At 40.2% G+C, this 18,177-nt stretch overlaps 2 pseudogenes; both read right to left on the bottom strand.

Annotated features, from left to right (window-relative positions):
• Nucleotides 1-4,302: 4,302 nt before the first annotated feature.
• Nucleotides 4,303-6,994, bottom strand: LOC141519404 (creatine kinase B-type pseudogene; annotated as a pseudogene).
• A 2,876-nt stretch (nt 6,995-9,870) lies between these two features.
• Nucleotides 9,871-10,469, bottom strand: LOC141516635 (small ribosomal subunit protein eS10-like; annotated as a pseudogene).
• Nucleotides 10,470-18,177: the final 7,708 nt, after the last annotated feature.

Here is an 18,177-nt window from a genome sequence, read left to right as displayed (position 1 = left end):
CATTGTCTTCATGGAGCAATTGAAAGCCTTTGGATATTAGTCACAGGTTCTGAATTCAATTTTTTACTCTATTTTCTATTGAGTCTTTTCACTGATGCAAACCAGCAACTCCTCTAATTTATTATTAATATCATTGTGGTTGTCATTTGTAGTCTTCTAGGGTCATCTATCTAGATTTGGAAGGTTCCAAAAGAACATCTAGTCTAACCCTCTTTTTACAAATAAGGAAACTGAGATTAAGCCAACAGTTTGGACTTGTCACAGAGGAGGTAAATATAAGGTTCTCTGACTTCAGAGTCTTTCCACTGCCTCTGCTTATTGGATTGTAGTTTCTCTGGTCTAGGAAGGGATCTCCCTTCATCAATGAAGAGTGAGTTGTCTGGACCCCATGTCTCTTTAAGGGAGTCCAAACCATTTTCATAGTAATTCTAAGATATGAGCCTACCTGTCTTAACTTACCAGGTTAAATTCCTTGCTCATGTCCACTCAGTCAATAAATCAGAGTTAAAGCTTGAATTTTAGTCTTCCTTATTCCAAAACCACCTCTCTTCCCAGTCTTCCCCTCCCATAGAGCTGGTCAAATTGAATTCTTTATAAACACAGAGAGCAGAAATAAACCTCAGGTAATGCCTTTCCACAGGAACAAGGGATGCTTTTTGTACCTTTATGAGGGAAGAGAATCTTGGCAAACTGACAAAGGACAGAAAGAATCAGTCATTGAGGGGCTATGAGAGAACTCTATCCTTAAACTGATGTTTCCTGAGGAAAAGGACCTTCCATGTTAACTATAATCTCAGAAAAGGTTAGGACTAAGAATTAATCCTCATCTGTGCAGTCTGTCAGAGGACTCCCAGTCATCCATCATTTTCAGAGAATCTAAAGAAGCATCATCTCTGATTTGTTGTTAAACATGAGACTGTTTCCAGAAGTGAGGAAGATTTAGTGGGGCTGATGGCTGAGAATACTCCTTTCCCTGACTCTTGATGTTGATGAATACAGAGGTGCCCTTGATTGTAAGTTTTCATCACTGTTGATATAGTGGAAATATTTATTTAGTCCTTCAAATTATTACTTGCTATTCTAATAAATCATGTGAGCAATGTTATGGATATTTTTTGTGCTTTTATGATCAGGAAGTTTGAGATGAAGAAAGAGAGAGAGAAACTAAAGTTTATGGATAAAAAGGTTTCTCTATAAACTGTGGTAGGGGCTCAAAGTTACTTAATAATCAATAACATTTATCTAACACTTTAAGGGTGTTAAATGACTTTACATAAGCTAACTCATTTGATATCCATACTACGATTAACCCCATTTTACTGATGAGTTAAAGGCCTTTTCCCAGGGTCACACACTAGTGTCTTAAGCAGGATCAGAACAACCAGGTCCTGACCCCAAATCTAATCCTATATTCAGTATACCATCTAGCTATCATGAGAAATATTAATTTTGTGAGAAACTCAAAACACACAGTACCCCTTAAGATCCACATGATGACTTAAAAAGGAGATGAGGAGGTCAGCAAGGTGGCACAGTGGATAGAGCACCAGTCCTGGAGTCAGGAGGACCTGAGTTCAAATCCAGTCTCAGACACTTAATAATTGCCTAGCTGTGTGACCTTGGGCAAGCCACTTAACCCCATTGCCTTGCAAAAAAAAAACTAAAGAAAAGGGAAATGAGCAGGGCAGCAAGGTGGTGCAGTGGATTGATCACCAGTCCTGGAGTCAGGGGGACCCAAGTTCAAATCCAGTCTCAGACATTTAATAATTGCCTAGCTGTGTGACCTTGGGCAAGTCACTTAACCCCATTGCCTTGCAAAAAAAAAAGGGAAATGAGCGGGGCAGCAAGGTGGTGCAGTGGATAGAGCACCAGCCCTGGAGTCAGGAGGACCTGAGTTCAAATCCAATCTCAGACACTTAATAATTACCTAGCTGTGTGGCCTTAGGCAAGCCACTTAACCCCATTTGCCTTACAAAAATCTAAAAAAAAAATAATGGTTGGTTTTAATTTTTTGGACCTTTTAAGGCATAAACCAATATCTATCCCCAACATTGTATATAGAGAAGAGACTTCCTTAAGTGAGGACTGCCAAATCTATCTCTGTAGCCATTATGCAAGGCTGCCTATCCTTGAATTTTGCTCTGTGTAGTGGGAGGATTTGGTTCCCTCCCCCCTTCTTGACTAAGAAGAAAGCTGAGTATGGATTTCAGAAAAAAAAAATATTAGAGTGGAGCTGTAGAGCTAGCAGCCCATTGGGCAGAAACGCCAAGCTCGAGAGAGAGAAAGCAGTCTATTGAAGGCCTCATGAGAAGAGAAGGGACACAGGTGGCATAGTGGATAAAGCACTGGTCTTGGAGTCAGGAGTACCTGGGTTCAAATCTGACCTCAGACACTTAATAATTATCTAGCTGTGTGGCCTTGGGCAAGTCACTTAACCCCATTTGCCTTGCAAAAACCTAAAAAAAACAAAGAGAAGGGACACAGAAGAGGGAGATGAGAGGAGATCCAAGCAAAGACATAGAAATGTACCATTTTGACTGACCTGATGGTTCTCAAAGTATGGTCTCCACCACTCTGGTAGAGGGTGCCAGAGAGTCCAACCACTCTCACAATTATCCCAAGACATTATTTGTCTTTCTTACTCTCATTTTCTCATGAGCATAATGTTGAATTTTCCAGAGACTATACATGTGAATTAACTATACCAGTGAATTAATGAATGAATTGCAGACATGAAGACTAACTTAATATTTTGTCTCTGGAATTGACCTTTTGCCTTATAAGTGGGCAAATCCTGAATCATGCCTGGACTTACTCCAAGAGCATCCCCAACTTATCATTGGAAAAGATCTTTTTTATATGAATGCTTGGTAACATGCACAAGTGGCTTGGAAATATGAAAAGTGTTTGGAGTTTCATGGTTTATCCTGGAACAACTAACCAAACTGCCATTTGCCCTGGTGAGGGAAAAGCATTGGTGGGTAAAACCATTGATGCTCCTAAACAAATCATTTTGCTCTTGTTCCCGTGCAATCAGCTGTCATCCTTCTATCCATGATTCCTCAAGGTATAGCTAGCGTTCATTTAGCCTTCATTTATTTCCCCTACAGCTCTAATTTCCAGCTTGTCACCTCTACTTGGATGATCCACCAGTATCTCAAACTTAATAAGTCCAAAGCAGCACTGGGCCTGAAGTTAAGAAATCCTGAGCTCAAATCCAGCCTCAGACATGTGTTGGTCGTGTGACCCAGGGCAAGTCACTTAATCTCTATCTACCTGTAAAATGGGTCTCACTTATAGAATGGGGACAATAGAGTAGCCTTCTCCCTGAGGTTTTTGAGGTCTAAATGAGATATTCTATGACTATCATTCACCCAGTCAACGGACTGGATGGGAGCATCAAAGAGATTGGTTGGTTGGTTCTTCTCTTTTGTTATCAAAGAAGACCAAAATGACATCCCTATGTTTGTGTGTCCAACTGTGGCTGATCAGACCGATATGAGCACAGAATGCTCTACCCCAGGTTGGGCACAAATGGGTACTCTAAACTTACATATCAAAGAGATAAACTGAGTTTGAATATCAGGAAAATTTCCCCATCAATCAGAATTATGTAATACAAGTGTCATCTCCTCCTGAGGCATCTCTGTGGCAAAGATGGGCATGGCAGTAGACCTGAGGTTCCTGCCCAACTAGTAACCCTGTGAGGCCATGAGTGGACTGAAGAGCTGGGTGGACAGAAAGTATTTCTGTCAAAAGACCCAGGAAAGGCTTCAAAGAGGACAGTGGGTCTGACAGATGTTCCCAGAGCCTTGGAGAGAGAGGTGCCACCAGAGCAGTCCTTTTCAGGAAGACAAAATCCATTTAAATATGTCTTTGAAAGCAAAAAAATATCCTTGTAGTCAAGTCAAGTCTCTAGTAAGTACTCACTGAGGGCCAGTCATTGTGTTAAGGGTCTTTCTATACACCTATACATACATGTTCATATGCATGGGTGCTTATGCATACATGTGTTGTGGTAAGGACGTGCATGCCCACTATGTATATGGAGAGGAAAGGTGCTTACTGTTCCCTTGTCAGATCCCAAGTTCTGATTTTTCTTTTTTTTTTCAGGCCAAAACAATAGTTTATTATTTCTGCATTCAGCAACATCTCAGCCATCAAAAATAAAACTCTACCACCAAAGGATGGAAGGAAGACTTCTCTACAGCATGATTAGGTGGGCTGCATCCAGAGCCCCCCAGGGTGCCACAGGGGGAAAGGATGGTTATTCATTCATTCAATAAATTAGGAAGCGCAGAATTGGGGGGGAAGGGCGCAACTGCTCATTTCTGGGCTGGCATAAGGTCATCGATGGACTGCCCCTGCTCCAAACGCATCTCCATCTCAATGAGCAACTTCACACCATCCACCACCATCTGTACCAGCTCCACCTCAGAGAAGACCAGTCAGTCAGCATTGGAGACATCAAAGACACCACCCACAGCTGCTGTGTCCACACCCCCTGTCCCCCTCTTCTGCAGCCTCAACTTCTTCAACACCTCTCCAAACTTCTCATGCTTGCCCAGGTGAGGAAGTTTGATATGCACACCTGCTCGTAGGCCTGTACCCAGGTTGGAGGCGCATGTCAGGATATAACCCAGATGAGGATTCCACATGAACTCGTAGTTCTTGGTCTTAAAAAGGGTTTCAATCTAGGTGAGTCCATTGCAGAAGCGTGTGAACACCTCCTTCATGTTCCCCCCCTTCTGCATAGAGATGACCCTCAGGTGATCTTCCTCATTGATCTAAACCAAAAAGGTCTTCTTGTCATTGTGCCAAATGCCCCTGCCATCAGGCCAGTCTCAGGACATGCCAGAGGCCAAGAGGAGTGGGGAGACAAGCTTGTCGAAAAGGAAGTGGTCATCAATCAGCTGCTGCTGTTCCTGCTCAGTCATATTCTTCAAAGCATAGTACTTCCCATTCAGGTCACCTTCCAGGCTAGCCAGGGCTTCCACAGAGAGCTTCTCTATGGCCCGGCGCTCGCCCCGGCTACAATGTGGGGGCAGGCAGAATCCTCGGATGCTCCGGCCAGTTCGAACACGAGAGCTCGGCACATAGCTGGGATCCAGGTCATCCCCACCCTGCAGATTGTCAGCGTTAAGATCAGTCTTATGCTCATCGGAAGGCTTGTAGCCTCCGTGTCGGTCCTCAGTGATCGGATCAAACAGTATCTTGAACACTTCATAGGACTCTTAGAGCCCACAGTCATGATGAGTGGGTGTCCTGGGTTGTCCACGCCGGTCTGGATGACATCGTCCAAAGTGAAGCCGCTGGACGTGGCCTTGTCCCGGAGCTTTTCATAGAGCTCGAGCGTCAGCACCTTGGCCATGTGGTTGGTGTGCGAGGACAGGTCGGGGTATTCCTCCGGCGGGGAAGCGCGACTTGAGCATCTTGTGGCTGTTGGAGAAGGGCACGGCGGCGGGAGGCCGGGCGCTGCGGGGGCTGCGGGGCCCGGGCCAGCTCAGCTCTGGCGCAGTCACCGAGTCGTTCTGATTTTTCTTTCAGAAAAACTGGTTCCTGCACATGTAAAGTCTGGGAACTTGGAGGAAACAGAGGGTGGCCTGGTATTCCACTTTTCTCCAATGTCCTTATCAGATAATGTTGAGGATCAGAGGCATCAGTGTTGGGGTGGTGACCTGTGGCCCGGGACTCTTAGCTCATATGGCTAAGGTGAGATGATGGAAATCCGACCACAAAGTATCGGTTTCTCACCTTGACTGTGGCCCCAAACCCACAGTTTTCCTTTGGGTAAATCTCTAAAACAAAGCTCAGGTTTAATTCATATCTAGATTTTCCTTAAATGGGTATAACAGGGTCCCCAAGCTCCACTTGGGAATTCTATGGACACCATAGATTTAACTATAGAACATCACCCCTCCCCAGAAAAAGCACAAGATGATAAGGACTCCTGGAAGCCCCAGAATAAACACAGAAACACACACCTGTCAAATTGTCCACTATCTGCCCCCCAACCCACCAAGGCAAAAGGACTTTGAGGCAGCTGAACCAACCTTCTCTCCACCCAAGAGGATTCTGCACAGCTGTGCTCTCTTGGGAGGACGCTGGGGCTATGGTCTCTCCTCTTCTTGGGGCATCATTCTCTCAGAGTACTTTAATTATTAATTACTCATTAAGCTTTGCTTTGACTTCTTGCAGAAGCAGATGGCAGAAGGAGGCACATGCTTGTCAACCTGAGAGGAGAGATCCTAAAAATGGATGCCCCTGTCCCCTCAACTACTTCATGGGCAGTCCTGAGTTCAAGAGCAACCGAGTTTGAATATTTGGACACTTGACCTTTTAGACTGGAGAGGAAATGTTTTCTGATGCCATTAAGATTATGAACTCTTGGCACAACTAGGTGGCACAGTGGATAGAGCACTGGTCCTGGAGTCAGGAGGACCTGAGTTCAAATCTGAAATCAGACACATAATAATTGCCTAGCTGTATGATCTTGGGCAAGTCACTTAACCCCACAGCCTTGTAAAAACTAAAAAAAAATTATGAACTCTTAGGGATCAGGGACTGTCTTTGTGTATCCTCTGTGAGGGTGTCTGTCCCACAAGTTGTTTTCTTTTTTCTTTTTTTTTGCAAGGCAATAGGGTTAAGTGACTTGCCCAAGGCCACACAGCTAGGTAATTATTAAATGACTGAGGTCAGATTTGAACTCAGGTCCTCCTGACTGTAGGGCCAGTACTCTATCCACTGTGCCACCTAGCTGCCCCAAGCTCTACAAGTTTTAATAATTATCGTTATTTTTTGAGGTAACATAGGGAAAGTGCTTTGCGAATCTCAAAGTGCTGGATGAATGTCCCCTTAGTCTTGGAGGCAATCCCTGGTCAGCGTTCTCTCTGTCCCTTCCCACAAAAGTCCTCGGTCCAGAAGGCCTTGAAGTGATGACCAGTAAGGGGGTTATCCCTCCTATGAGGTGTCTTACAGAGACTGAGAGCTCCATGAAGGATCAAGGCTCATCCCTTTGCATTTTTCTCCCAGCTCCCAGTCTAGGTGCAGAGCCAGAACATTCCCCCAACCTCAAAAGAGGGTCAGTCATTTCTTTCCCACCCTGCCTAGTATTGATACTCCAGTTTGGTAAAGATGGAAACAAACCTTTAATTCTAGAGTGATTTCACCATTTCAAATGTAATGTGTGGGTAGTACAATTATTTCAGTCCCCATTTTATAAGGAAGGAGACTGAGTCAGGAGGTCTGAAACAGGGCTGGGTCTTGTCTTTCCTGTAGTCCAGCATGCTACTCTGCCCAAGACTCCCCCTACCACAGACTACAAGAGCTGACAGATCCCTAGGGACCATCTCCTCCCCTCATCAGACAGATACGTAACTAAGGTCAAGGGAGAAGGAGATTTGCCCCTTAAGTCTCACAGATGCTAACTGGCAGGAAGCCAAGACTCCTGACCAGTCACTTACCTATTCACCAGGATGGTGGAAATAAATGGGAATGGTTTCATGGTTGGAATTCAACAAGTGCCTACGAAGCAAGGCTCTGGGGATACAAAACAAGAAAAAATGATGATGTTGGCCTTGCCCCACAGAGAACTTCTGGAGGCTGCCCCAAGGAGACAGTGCAGCATGCTGGACCAACGTCCAAGCTTCCAGACCTGGATTCCAATCCCAATTCTGTTGCTTGCCAACTCCAAGATTTAAACAGATCTCTTTTTCTTCTGAGCCTCAGTTTCTTCTTCTGAAGATAAGAGGATAATCTGGCTAGGAGTTTTTGAGTGAATTTTCCTCTGATCTGTGCCCATGCCAGGCTCTTCTGGAATGGAAGGGACTGATGAATTCCAATTGGTCCTACTTGGTTAATGCCATTTTTAAAGGAGATGGCTTGAGACAGTGGATAGTGAAAAGAATCTACCTTTAGTTTTGAGGAAATGAATTCAAATCCTACCTCAGACAATGAGTAGCTATAAGGCCTTGGTGAAAATCCATCTAGATGGAACACTATTATTCTATTAGAAACCAGGAGGGATGGGAATTCAGGGAAGCCTGGAATAATTTGCATGAACTGATGCTGAGTGAGATGAGCAGAACCAGAAGAACACTGTCCACCCTAACAGCAACACAGGGGCTATGATCAACCTGGATGGACTCACTCATTCCTTCAGGGCAACAATCAGGGACAATTTTGAGGCTGTCTGCAATGGAGAATACCATCCATATCCAGAGAAAGAACTGTGGAGTTTGAACAAAGTTCAAGGACTATTCCCTTCAATTTAGGAAAAAAATCTGATAGCTTATTGTCTGATCTTGTTATCTCTTACACTGTATGTTTCTTCCTTAAGGATATGATTTTGGGGGCAGCTAGGTGGCTCAGTGGATAAAGCATCTGCCCTGGAGTCAGGACTACCTGGGTTCAAATCCGGTCTCAGACACTTAATAATTCCCTAGCTGTGTGGCCTTGGGCAAGCCACTTAACCCCATTTGCCTTGCAAAAACCTTAAAAAAAAAAAGGATATGATTTTGGATCAATGTATACCATGGAAACAATGTAAAGACTGACAAATTATACTAAATATTGCCTTGGACATCTATCTTGGAATGGCCATTGAACAGCTGGCAGTATGGAATTCAGTAGAGACTAGACTTGGATATATATATATATATATATATATATATATATATATATATATATCTGGGAATTATTTGACTAAATATAATATAGGAATACTTTGATATTGTAAGTTCAGTTTCAGACAACCAAAATAAAGTAAATATTGAAGTAAAGCAAGTCACACAATTTGGGGGGGGGTTAGTGCATATAAAAGTTATGTTCACACTAAACTGTAGTTAACTTAATATGCAATTGTATTATGTTTTTAAAGTACTCTAATATTTTAATAATTAAAAATCATTGCTAAAAATGCTAAAAAAAGACTGACAAATTGTCTTCTATGGGGGGGAAGTAAGATTAGGGGAAAATTGTCAAACTCAAAATAAATAAAATCTTTTTTTTTTTAAATAAACATTCTTTAATATCCAACTTATTCTTGAAGTTTACATAGGATTACAACCACTTATAGAGTAATCCAAGTATTAACAAGTTCACCGAGCTCAGATCAATAACCTCTGCTCTACAAAACTCTTGCTGAGATTTTGCATTCTCCCCCCCAGCAAAGAATCAAGAATTCTATGGAATCTTTTCATCTACTACAGGAAGAAAAAAAGTTTACTATTTATGATTGTGCTTAAAATGAGAACTTTGCAAGAGCAACCAATCCCTCCTAAATCAACATTCGGTGACTTGAACTTATTAAACAAATGACCCAGCTTAGACTATAGTTTACTAGAACTCAAAAGCTATGAATTTCTCCAGCTTCTCAAGGCTTTCATCTTAAGGACAGTTTAAAAATTCCTCTTATTACAATATATTCCCAGTTTTGAAATTTAACCTTTTCACTGGTGAAAATACTCTCTCCACTGAGAACTACATTCATGCATTCTTGCTAGTAATGAGCAGGCTTTACTGAGGGGAAAATACAGTCCTTGGGAACACTTTTAGCCAAGCAGAATAGACAGTTCCCATTTCAAAACAGCTCTCACAGAAAGTGAGGGTGATGGATCAATGGAAACATGGAAACAATGTAAAGACCGACAAATTGCCTTCTGTTGGGAGGAGGGAAGTAAGATTGGGGAGAAATTGTAAAACTCAAAATCTTTGTGTATACATAAAAAAGTGAGGGCAAGAAAGCTGTTTCCCTAACTTCCTCCTTTCACCTCCCCAGATACTACAGATGGTACCTTTCAGTTCAAATACTGATATACAAACAAATCAGTCATCTTTCCTGGGAATGACCAAAAGTACAAAAGACTACAAATGCCAACAAAACAAATACATAAAACCTTATTTTTTCCCCAAAATTTTATTCAATATGAAACATATTTCTACGGTTTATTGAGGAGGTTGATCACGTCCACGACCAAATCCACCTCTAAATTGGAATTCTGTTGCTGACCCAGCCCCAGCTTCAGCCTTCTTGTCAGCACCAGGGGGAGCAGCACTTCGTCTGTATGTGTCTCTGTCAGCTTCACCCCGAGTAAGCCGGGCAGGTCACTCGCCCTTTAGGCCTTGGCCTTCCTGTCTCAGGTCTACTTCTGCGAAGAGTGGCAGGTACAATCTCAGGGGGCAGGTGAAGGTAATCCCGGAGGTACTGAATGCCCTCATTGGTGAGATACCAGTAGAAATGCCTCCATGCAAACTGCTCCTTAACATAGCCATGAGACTTTAGAGACTGCATGACCTTCATGACATGGAGATTGGGCACATTCTTGTCTGCCAGCTCAGGATGCTTTGGCATGTGGACATCCTTCTTGGCTACCATTACTCCCTCCTTAAAAAGGAGTTCATAGATGGCAATTCCGTTCTTCTTGGGCATCAACATCTCGGCGGTGGAGACGGGTGCTGATCTACAAGGAGCCCAGGAGAGAAAGGCTATAAAATCTTAAAAAAAAAAAAAAAAAGAAAATCCATCTAGAAGAATTTATACATGCTCACACACAAACACATGGACACATTTTCTAGCCTCTTTTTTCCGTGATTTATTTTTCTTTTTTGGTGAGGCAATTGGGGTTAAGTAACTTTTTATTTTTGTTTTTTGTTTTACAAGGGAGTGGGGTTAAGTGACCTGCTCAAGGTCAGACAGCCAGTAATGTGACTGAGGCTGAATTTGAACTCAGGTCTTCCTGACTCTAGGTCTAGATTCTATTCACTGAACCCTCAAAGGGCAGCTAGGTGGCACAGTGAATAAAGAACAAGAATGAAAGACAAACATGATTAGAAGACCTCAGGAAAGTCTACTGAACCTCAGTGAAGGACTTTGCTTCCTGGCAAGGACTCAGTAAATCCCTGCCCCCAAGTACAAGATAAGCCTCCCATCAACAAGACAATAAACCTACTACTAGTACTGCTATTATTCCTTCCCTATCAAAGACCACATCAACCAACCAATTGACTGGTGGCTTGAATTGCACAATTATGTTTATGATAGTGAGGCAACTGCTGTGTAAGTCATCCTTCTCACTTACCTTCACCAGAATCATTCCATCCATGACCTGATTGATAGGAAACAGGACAATTAGAGATGTTCTGGCTGCTGAGGAAATCTCTTAGTCTTTTTTTTTTCACAATGAAGCTTGAAACCAGTCAAGCATTTTGTTTAATTTTAAGAAAAAAGAAAAAAATGTCTAACAGTGAAGTATACAGCCTACACATGCTACAGTTAATGTTCTGATCCCCTTCCCCCTCACATATATACTTATATAATTTTATATGTTATAAGGAAACAAACAAAAAGAACCATCAGAGAATTTGTTTGTCGAGTAAGAGAAATACTGAAATAGTCAAAAATCTTCAGCTTTATTCTGTGAAACACACAAAATGTTTGGATTCAGTCCATGCAGGACTCATTCCCTAAAGGTTAAGAGAAATGAGATTGGATATACCAATGTTGCTGGTCTAGGTTTTTAGGAGGGGGGCTCTTCTTATTGCTGGTAATTAACATAATAAATTGTGTTCCCCCTTTTTCCTCCAAGAAAGGAACAACCATTGCTCTTTTATGTCACTAAAGAAAGGCCTTTGAAAAACCTTCCTTGGGATAACAGAAAATCTAACCAGCCTCTCTCTTATCCCTTTTTGGAGTTCAGGAAGCTTGATTGAGAATTGAGGGGTCAGAAACAAAGAAGTCAGCAGAGAACTACTTAAAATGATCTTTCTCACTGAAAAAGTGAAATCCTATGTAGCTAGCTAGATTTGAAAAATATTGATGGCACAAATTAGTAGTTGATGGCTCCTGGTTTAGGTATAGATCATAGATCCACTTAGTCTGGACCATAGATTCCAGAGGGCTGTCTTAGCCTAGCAGGTTTTGCTGGGGTGTGTCCCCAGACACCAGACACTGGTTGCCAAAGGTGGAGCATTGGGGGTGGTGAGAGTAGGAGGAAGATCTAAGACAGCTTTACCAAGTCAAAGGATAGAGTATCTCTCATAGCACCAACTCTGTATCAATGACAACAATGTGGTCTTTGTAATTTCTATAACTCATCCTTTTCCTACCAAATCAGACTTCAGGTTATGGTAACAGGCAAACTTTGGTCTCTGTTGTTAGTGACTGGTCGCAGCATATATAAATTGAGAGGAAGTGGGTCTGGGAAACTAGATCTAAGGAATCTAGGGGAAAGGCTGCTGGTTAAAAGCCTTGTTTGGTACCCAACTTAACGGTCGAAAGAACAAAGAAAGACCCTACTGTAATTCACTGGGGCTCAATATCAATTAATCACAGCAGCAGTATTAAGGAAGGAAAAACAAAGTAAAATTAGACTGAGGGAAGCGCAGTCATGACATGAATTGCATATTTTCCATGTGGTCCTGACCACATCTTAATGTAAGCTTCTGGAAGGCAGGATCTGTGCCTTTTACTTTTGTGGTAAATAGGAGGAACAAAATCCTCACTGACTACCATGCAGTGGCAGATGGGCTAAGAACAGTGACTGCCACCATCACGCCTATGTGATTTGGGGCATGACCTTTTTAAAACTTTATGGCAATAGGTCTATATTTCATTGGTTTTCTAGTAGAGTTTGCTCTTGAGTTGCACTGGGTAAGAGAACCATAAGTTGGGGAGGCTAGGTGGTACAGTGAATAGAGCAGCGGCCCTGGAGTCAGGAGTACCTGGGTTCAAATCCGGCCTCAGACACTTAATAATTACCCAGCTGTGTGGCCTTGGGCAAGCCACTTAACCCCATTTGCCTTGCAAAATCCTAAAAAAAAAAAATTAATTACATGAAGCAAATGGGGAAGATCCAATTTAACATTTCTTACAGATCTGCCTAACTTGGAGCCTAAGATGTTCTGGCTGCTGAGGAAGTCTCTTAGTCTTAAATTGGTTTTACTTCCTCCTGAGGTACCACTGGGCATCATCAATGCTCAACAAGCACCAGTATGTGATATCTGGTTATAGAATTCGACAATCAGATATATCCTAACCTGTCTCTCAATGAAAGGAATCCATTGACAAAATTTTCCATCCAAGGAAATTTGGTTTCTCCCTTGAAAATCAGAAGTTGACTTTCCTTGATCCAAAATTTCAAATTCCTGTTGGAAGAGCCTCATATGCCTTGGAAATTCATCTGGCTAGATGGAGGGTGGGAGGGAAGGAGTGGTGCTTCCCCTCACCCAATCACCCTTTTATCTATTTTTGCCATTCTTAGGTATTGCTTTCAAAGTTTAACATAAGAAAAGGTGTGAGCTATGAGAATTTTGAAAATTTGTCCCAAATTGTCTGAGCTATCCTGGATAGGGACCAATGTACCCAAGGGCACCCCTGTTTGATTTGTGGGAGATTATCAAGATATTATTAGAGGAATCACCAGTCAATTTGAGGGGTTTTGAGATTATAGGTCATTGTTTGAAGGCAGCTGAATGACTCCTTCTAGAAAGGGTGAGAGGCTAAGTATATGCTATGGTAGTAGATTGTTTGGTTTTTGAAACTGGAACTGCCTCTTGATGAATGACTGGTTGACTGAACTAATTCCCCATCCCTAGGAATTATGATTGCAAAAAGCGAGAACTAACGCAGAACTTTTTTAAATCAATAGTTTATTTTTTTAAATCAACTCCTATTATTTTTATTTTTTTATTTTATTTTTTTTTGCAGGGCAAATGGGGTTAAGTGGCTTGCCCAAGGCCACACAGCTAGGTAATTATTAAGTGTCTGAGACTGGATTTGAACCCAGGTACTCCTGACTCCAGGGCCGGTGCTTTATCCACTGTGCCACCTAGCCGCCCCTAAATCAATAGTTTATTAACATTTATTGTCTGCCACTTTGTGCTGAGGCAAGGAAATTCTACCCTCAAGGACTTTACAAGTTTTGGGGGGTGGGTTGCTTTTTAAAAAAATCCTAAAGCACTATATAAATGCTAGTTGCATTTTATTATTATTTATTTATTTATTATTATTTTATTTTTTAAGAAAAATTTTATTGAGTTTTACAATTTTTCCCCCATTCTTTCTTCCATCCTACCACCCCCACAGAAGGTATTCTGTTAGTCTTTACATTGGTTCCATATTATACATTGATCTCAGTTGAATGTGATGAGAGAGAAATCATATCCTTAAGGAAGAAAAATAAAGTATGAGATAGAAAAATTAGATAATAAGATAATGGGGTTTTTTTTTTCTAATTTGAAGGTAATAGTCTTTGATCTTTGTTCAAAGTCCATAATTCTTTCTCTGGATACAGATGGTATTCTCCATCGCAGAGAGCCCCAAATTGTCCCCAATTGTTGCCCTGATGGAATGATCGAGTCCATCAAGGTTGATCATCACCCCCATGTTGCTGTTAGGGTGTACAATGTTTTCCTGGTTCTGCTCATCTCACTCAGCATCAGTTCATGCAAATCCCTCCAGGCTTCCCTGAATTCCCATCCCTCCTGGTTTCTAATAGAACAATAGTGTTCCATGACATACAAATACCACAGTTTGCTAAGCCATTCCCCAATTAAAGGACATTCACTTGATTTCCAATTCTTTGCCACCACAAATAGGACTGCTATGAATACTTTTGTACAAGTGATGTTTTTCCCCTTTTTTATCATCTCTTCAGGGTATAGACCCAGTAATGGTATTGCTGGATCAAAGGGGATGCACATTTTTGTTGCCCTTTGGGCATAATTCCAAATTGCTCTCCAGAAAGGTTGGATGAATTCACAGTTCCACCAATGTATTATTGTGCCAGATTTCCTGCATCCCTTCCAACATTGATCATTGTCTTTTCTGGTCATATTGGCCAGTCTGAGAGGTGTGAGGTGGGATCTCATAGATGCTTTAATTTGCATTTCTCTAATAAGTAATGATTTGGAGCAATTTTTCATGTGACTATGAATTGCTTTGATTTGCTCAGCTGTAAATTGCCTTTGCATATCCTCTAACCATTTGTCAATTGGGGAATGGCTTGGTTTTTTTTTTAAATTTGACTCTGTTCTCTGCATATTTTAGAAATGAGTCCTTTGTCAGAAATACTAGTTGTAGAAATTGTTTCCCAATCTACTGAATTTCTTTTGGTCTTGGTTACAGTGGTTTTGTCTCTGCAAAAGCTTTTTAATTTAATGTAATCAAAATTATCTAATTTGTTTTTAATGATGTTCTCCATTTCTTCCTTGGTCATAAACTGCTTCCTTTTCCATAGATCTGACAGGTAAACTACTCCCTAATCTTGTAGTTTGCTTATAATATTGTTTTATATGTCTAAACCCTGAATCCATTTGGATCTTATCTTAGTATAGGGTGTGAGGTGTTGGTCTAATCCAAGTTTCTTCCATACTAACCTCCAATTTTCCCAACAGTTTTTATTGAAGAGAGAATTTTTATCCCAATAGGTGGATTCTTTGGGTTTTATCAAACAGCAGATTACTATAGTCATTTCCTGCTGTTGCACCTAGTCTATTCCACTGATCCACAACTCTATTTCTCAGCCAATACCAGACAGTTTCGATGACGGATGCTTTATAATATAATTTTAGATTTGGTAAGTCTAAGTCACCTTCTTTTGCACTTTTTTCATTAAATCTCTGGAAATTCTTGACTTTTTATTTCTCCATATGAATTTACATACAACTTATTCTAACTTATTGAAGTACTTTTTTGGAATTTTGATTGGTAGGGCACTAAATGGGTAGTTTAGTTTTGGTAGAATTGTCATTTTTATTATATTAGCTCTACCTATCCATAAGCAGTTGATGTTTCCCCAGTTATTTATGTCTGATTTTATTTGTATGAGAAGTGTTTTGTAATTGTTTTCAAAAAGGTTTTGGGGGTGGCTAGGTGGTGGAGTGGATAGAGCACCAGCATCGGGGTAAGGCGTACCTGAGTTCAAATCAGGTCTCAGACATTTCATAATTACCTAGCCATGTAGCTCTTTCAGCTGTATTTTGTTAGTCACATATAAAAATGTTGAGGGTTTATGAGGGTTTATTTCATATCCTGCTACTTTATTAAAATTGCTAATTATTTCTAGTAGTTTTTCAGATGACTTTTTGGAATTCTCTAGTTATACCGTCATATCATCTGCAAAGAATGAGAGTTTTGTCTTTTCCTTCTCTATTCTCATTTCTTCTATTCCTTTTTTTCCCTCTAATTGCTGAAGCTAACATTCCTAATATGATATTGAATAGTAGTGGTGATAATGGGCACCCTTGTTTCACCCCTGATTTTACTCGGAATGCCTCAAGCCTATCCCCATTGCATATAATGCTTGTTTGTGGTTTCAGATAGATACTGGTAATTATTCTAAGGAACAGTCCATTTATTCCTACACTCTCTAGTGTTTTTAGTAGGAATGGGTGCTGTGTTTTGTCAAAAGCTTCTTCAGCATCTATTGATATGATCATATAATTTCTGATAGGCTTGTTGTTGATATAATTAATTATACTAACAGTTTTCCTAATATTGAACCAACCTTGTATTCCTGGGATAAATTCTACTTGATCATAATGTTTTATCCTAGAGATAACTTGTTATAATCATTTTGCTAAGTTTTTATTAAGATTTTAGCATCTATATTCATCAGAGAAATAGGTCTATAATTTTCTTTCTCTCTTTTAACTCTTCCTGGTTTAGGCATCAGCACCATATTGGTGTCATAGAAAGAGGCAGAGTTCCATCTTCACCTATTTTTCCAAGGAGTTTATATAGAATTGGAACCAATTGTTCCTTAAATGTTTGATAGAATTCACTTGTGAATCCCTGGAGATTTTTTTCTTAGGGACTTCAATAATGGCTTGTTGAGTTTCTTTTTCTGAGATAGGGTTATATAGGTTTTTAATTTCTTCTTCATTTAATCTGGGCAACTTATATTTTTGTAAATATTCATCAATTTCACTTGGATTGTCAAATTTATTGGCATAGAGTTGGACAAAATAATTTCAAATTATTACTTTAATTTCCCCCATTGGTGGTGAGTTCACCTTTTTCATTTATGATACTAGCAATTTGGTTTTCTTATTTCTTTTTTAAATTAAATTGTCCAAAGGTTTATCAATTTAATTGTTTTTTATCCCATAAAACCAGGTCTTGGTTTTATTTATTAGTTCAATAGTTTTCTTGCTTTTGATTCTATTAATTCCTTCTTTGATTTTTAGAATTTCTAATTTGGCATTTAATTGGGGTTTTTTAATTTGTTCTTTCTCTGATTTTTTTAGCTGCATATTTAGTTCATTGATTTCCTCTTTTTCTAATTTATTCATGTAAGCATTTAAAAATATAATATGTTCCCTGACAGACACTTTGAGTGTATCCCATAGGTTTTGGTATGTTGTTTAATTATTGTCATTATCTAGGATGAAATAATTAATTCTTTCTATAATTTGTTACTTGATCCACTCATTCTTCAAAATGAGGTGATTCAGTTTCCAATTAGTTCTGGCTCTATATCTCCCTGGCCCAGTATTGCATATGACTTTTATTGCATTGTGATCTGAGAAAGATGTATTCACTATTTCTGCCTTTCTGCAGTTGATCATTAGGTTTTTATGCCCTAGAAGTATATTCCTTTCTATGCCTATTCAATTTCCTCCAAAGGTCTATCATGTCTAGGTTTTCTAACAATCTACTTACCTCCTTAATTTCCTTCTTGTTTATTTTATGGGTAGATTTATCTAAATCTGAGAGAGGGAGGTTTAGTTATCCCACTAGGAGTGTTTTGCTGTCTATGTCTTCCTTGTAGCTCTTTCAACTTCTCTAAGAATTTGGATGCTGTACCATTGGGTGCATACATATTTGGTATTGAAATTACTTTATTGTCTATTGCACCTTTTAGGAGCATATAGTTTCCTTTCTTATCTCTTCTAAGGCTATCTATTTTTGCAGCTGCTTTGTCTGAGATAAGGATTGCTACCCCCCTGCTTTTTTCACTTCAGCTGAAGCAAAATATATTTTGCTCCAACCTTTTACCTTTACTCTTTATGTATCTCTCTGCTTCAAATGAGTTTCTTGTGAGCAGCATATTGTAGGATTCTGGTTTTTAATCCACTCTGCTATTCACTTATGTTTTAAGGGAGAGTTCATCCATTCACATTCAAAGTTATAATTACTAACTCTTTATTGCCCTCCATGCTATCTTCCTTCTGTTT

Source organism: Macrotis lagotis, chromosome 3 (genome assembly GCF_037893015.1).
Source record: "Macrotis lagotis isolate mMagLag1 chromosome 3, bilby.v1.9.chrom.fasta, whole genome shotgun sequence".
Taxonomy (NCBI): domain Eukaryota; kingdom Metazoa; phylum Chordata; class Mammalia; order Peramelemorphia; family Peramelidae; genus Macrotis; species Macrotis lagotis.
This window is presented reverse-complemented; position numbering and strand designations above follow the sequence as displayed.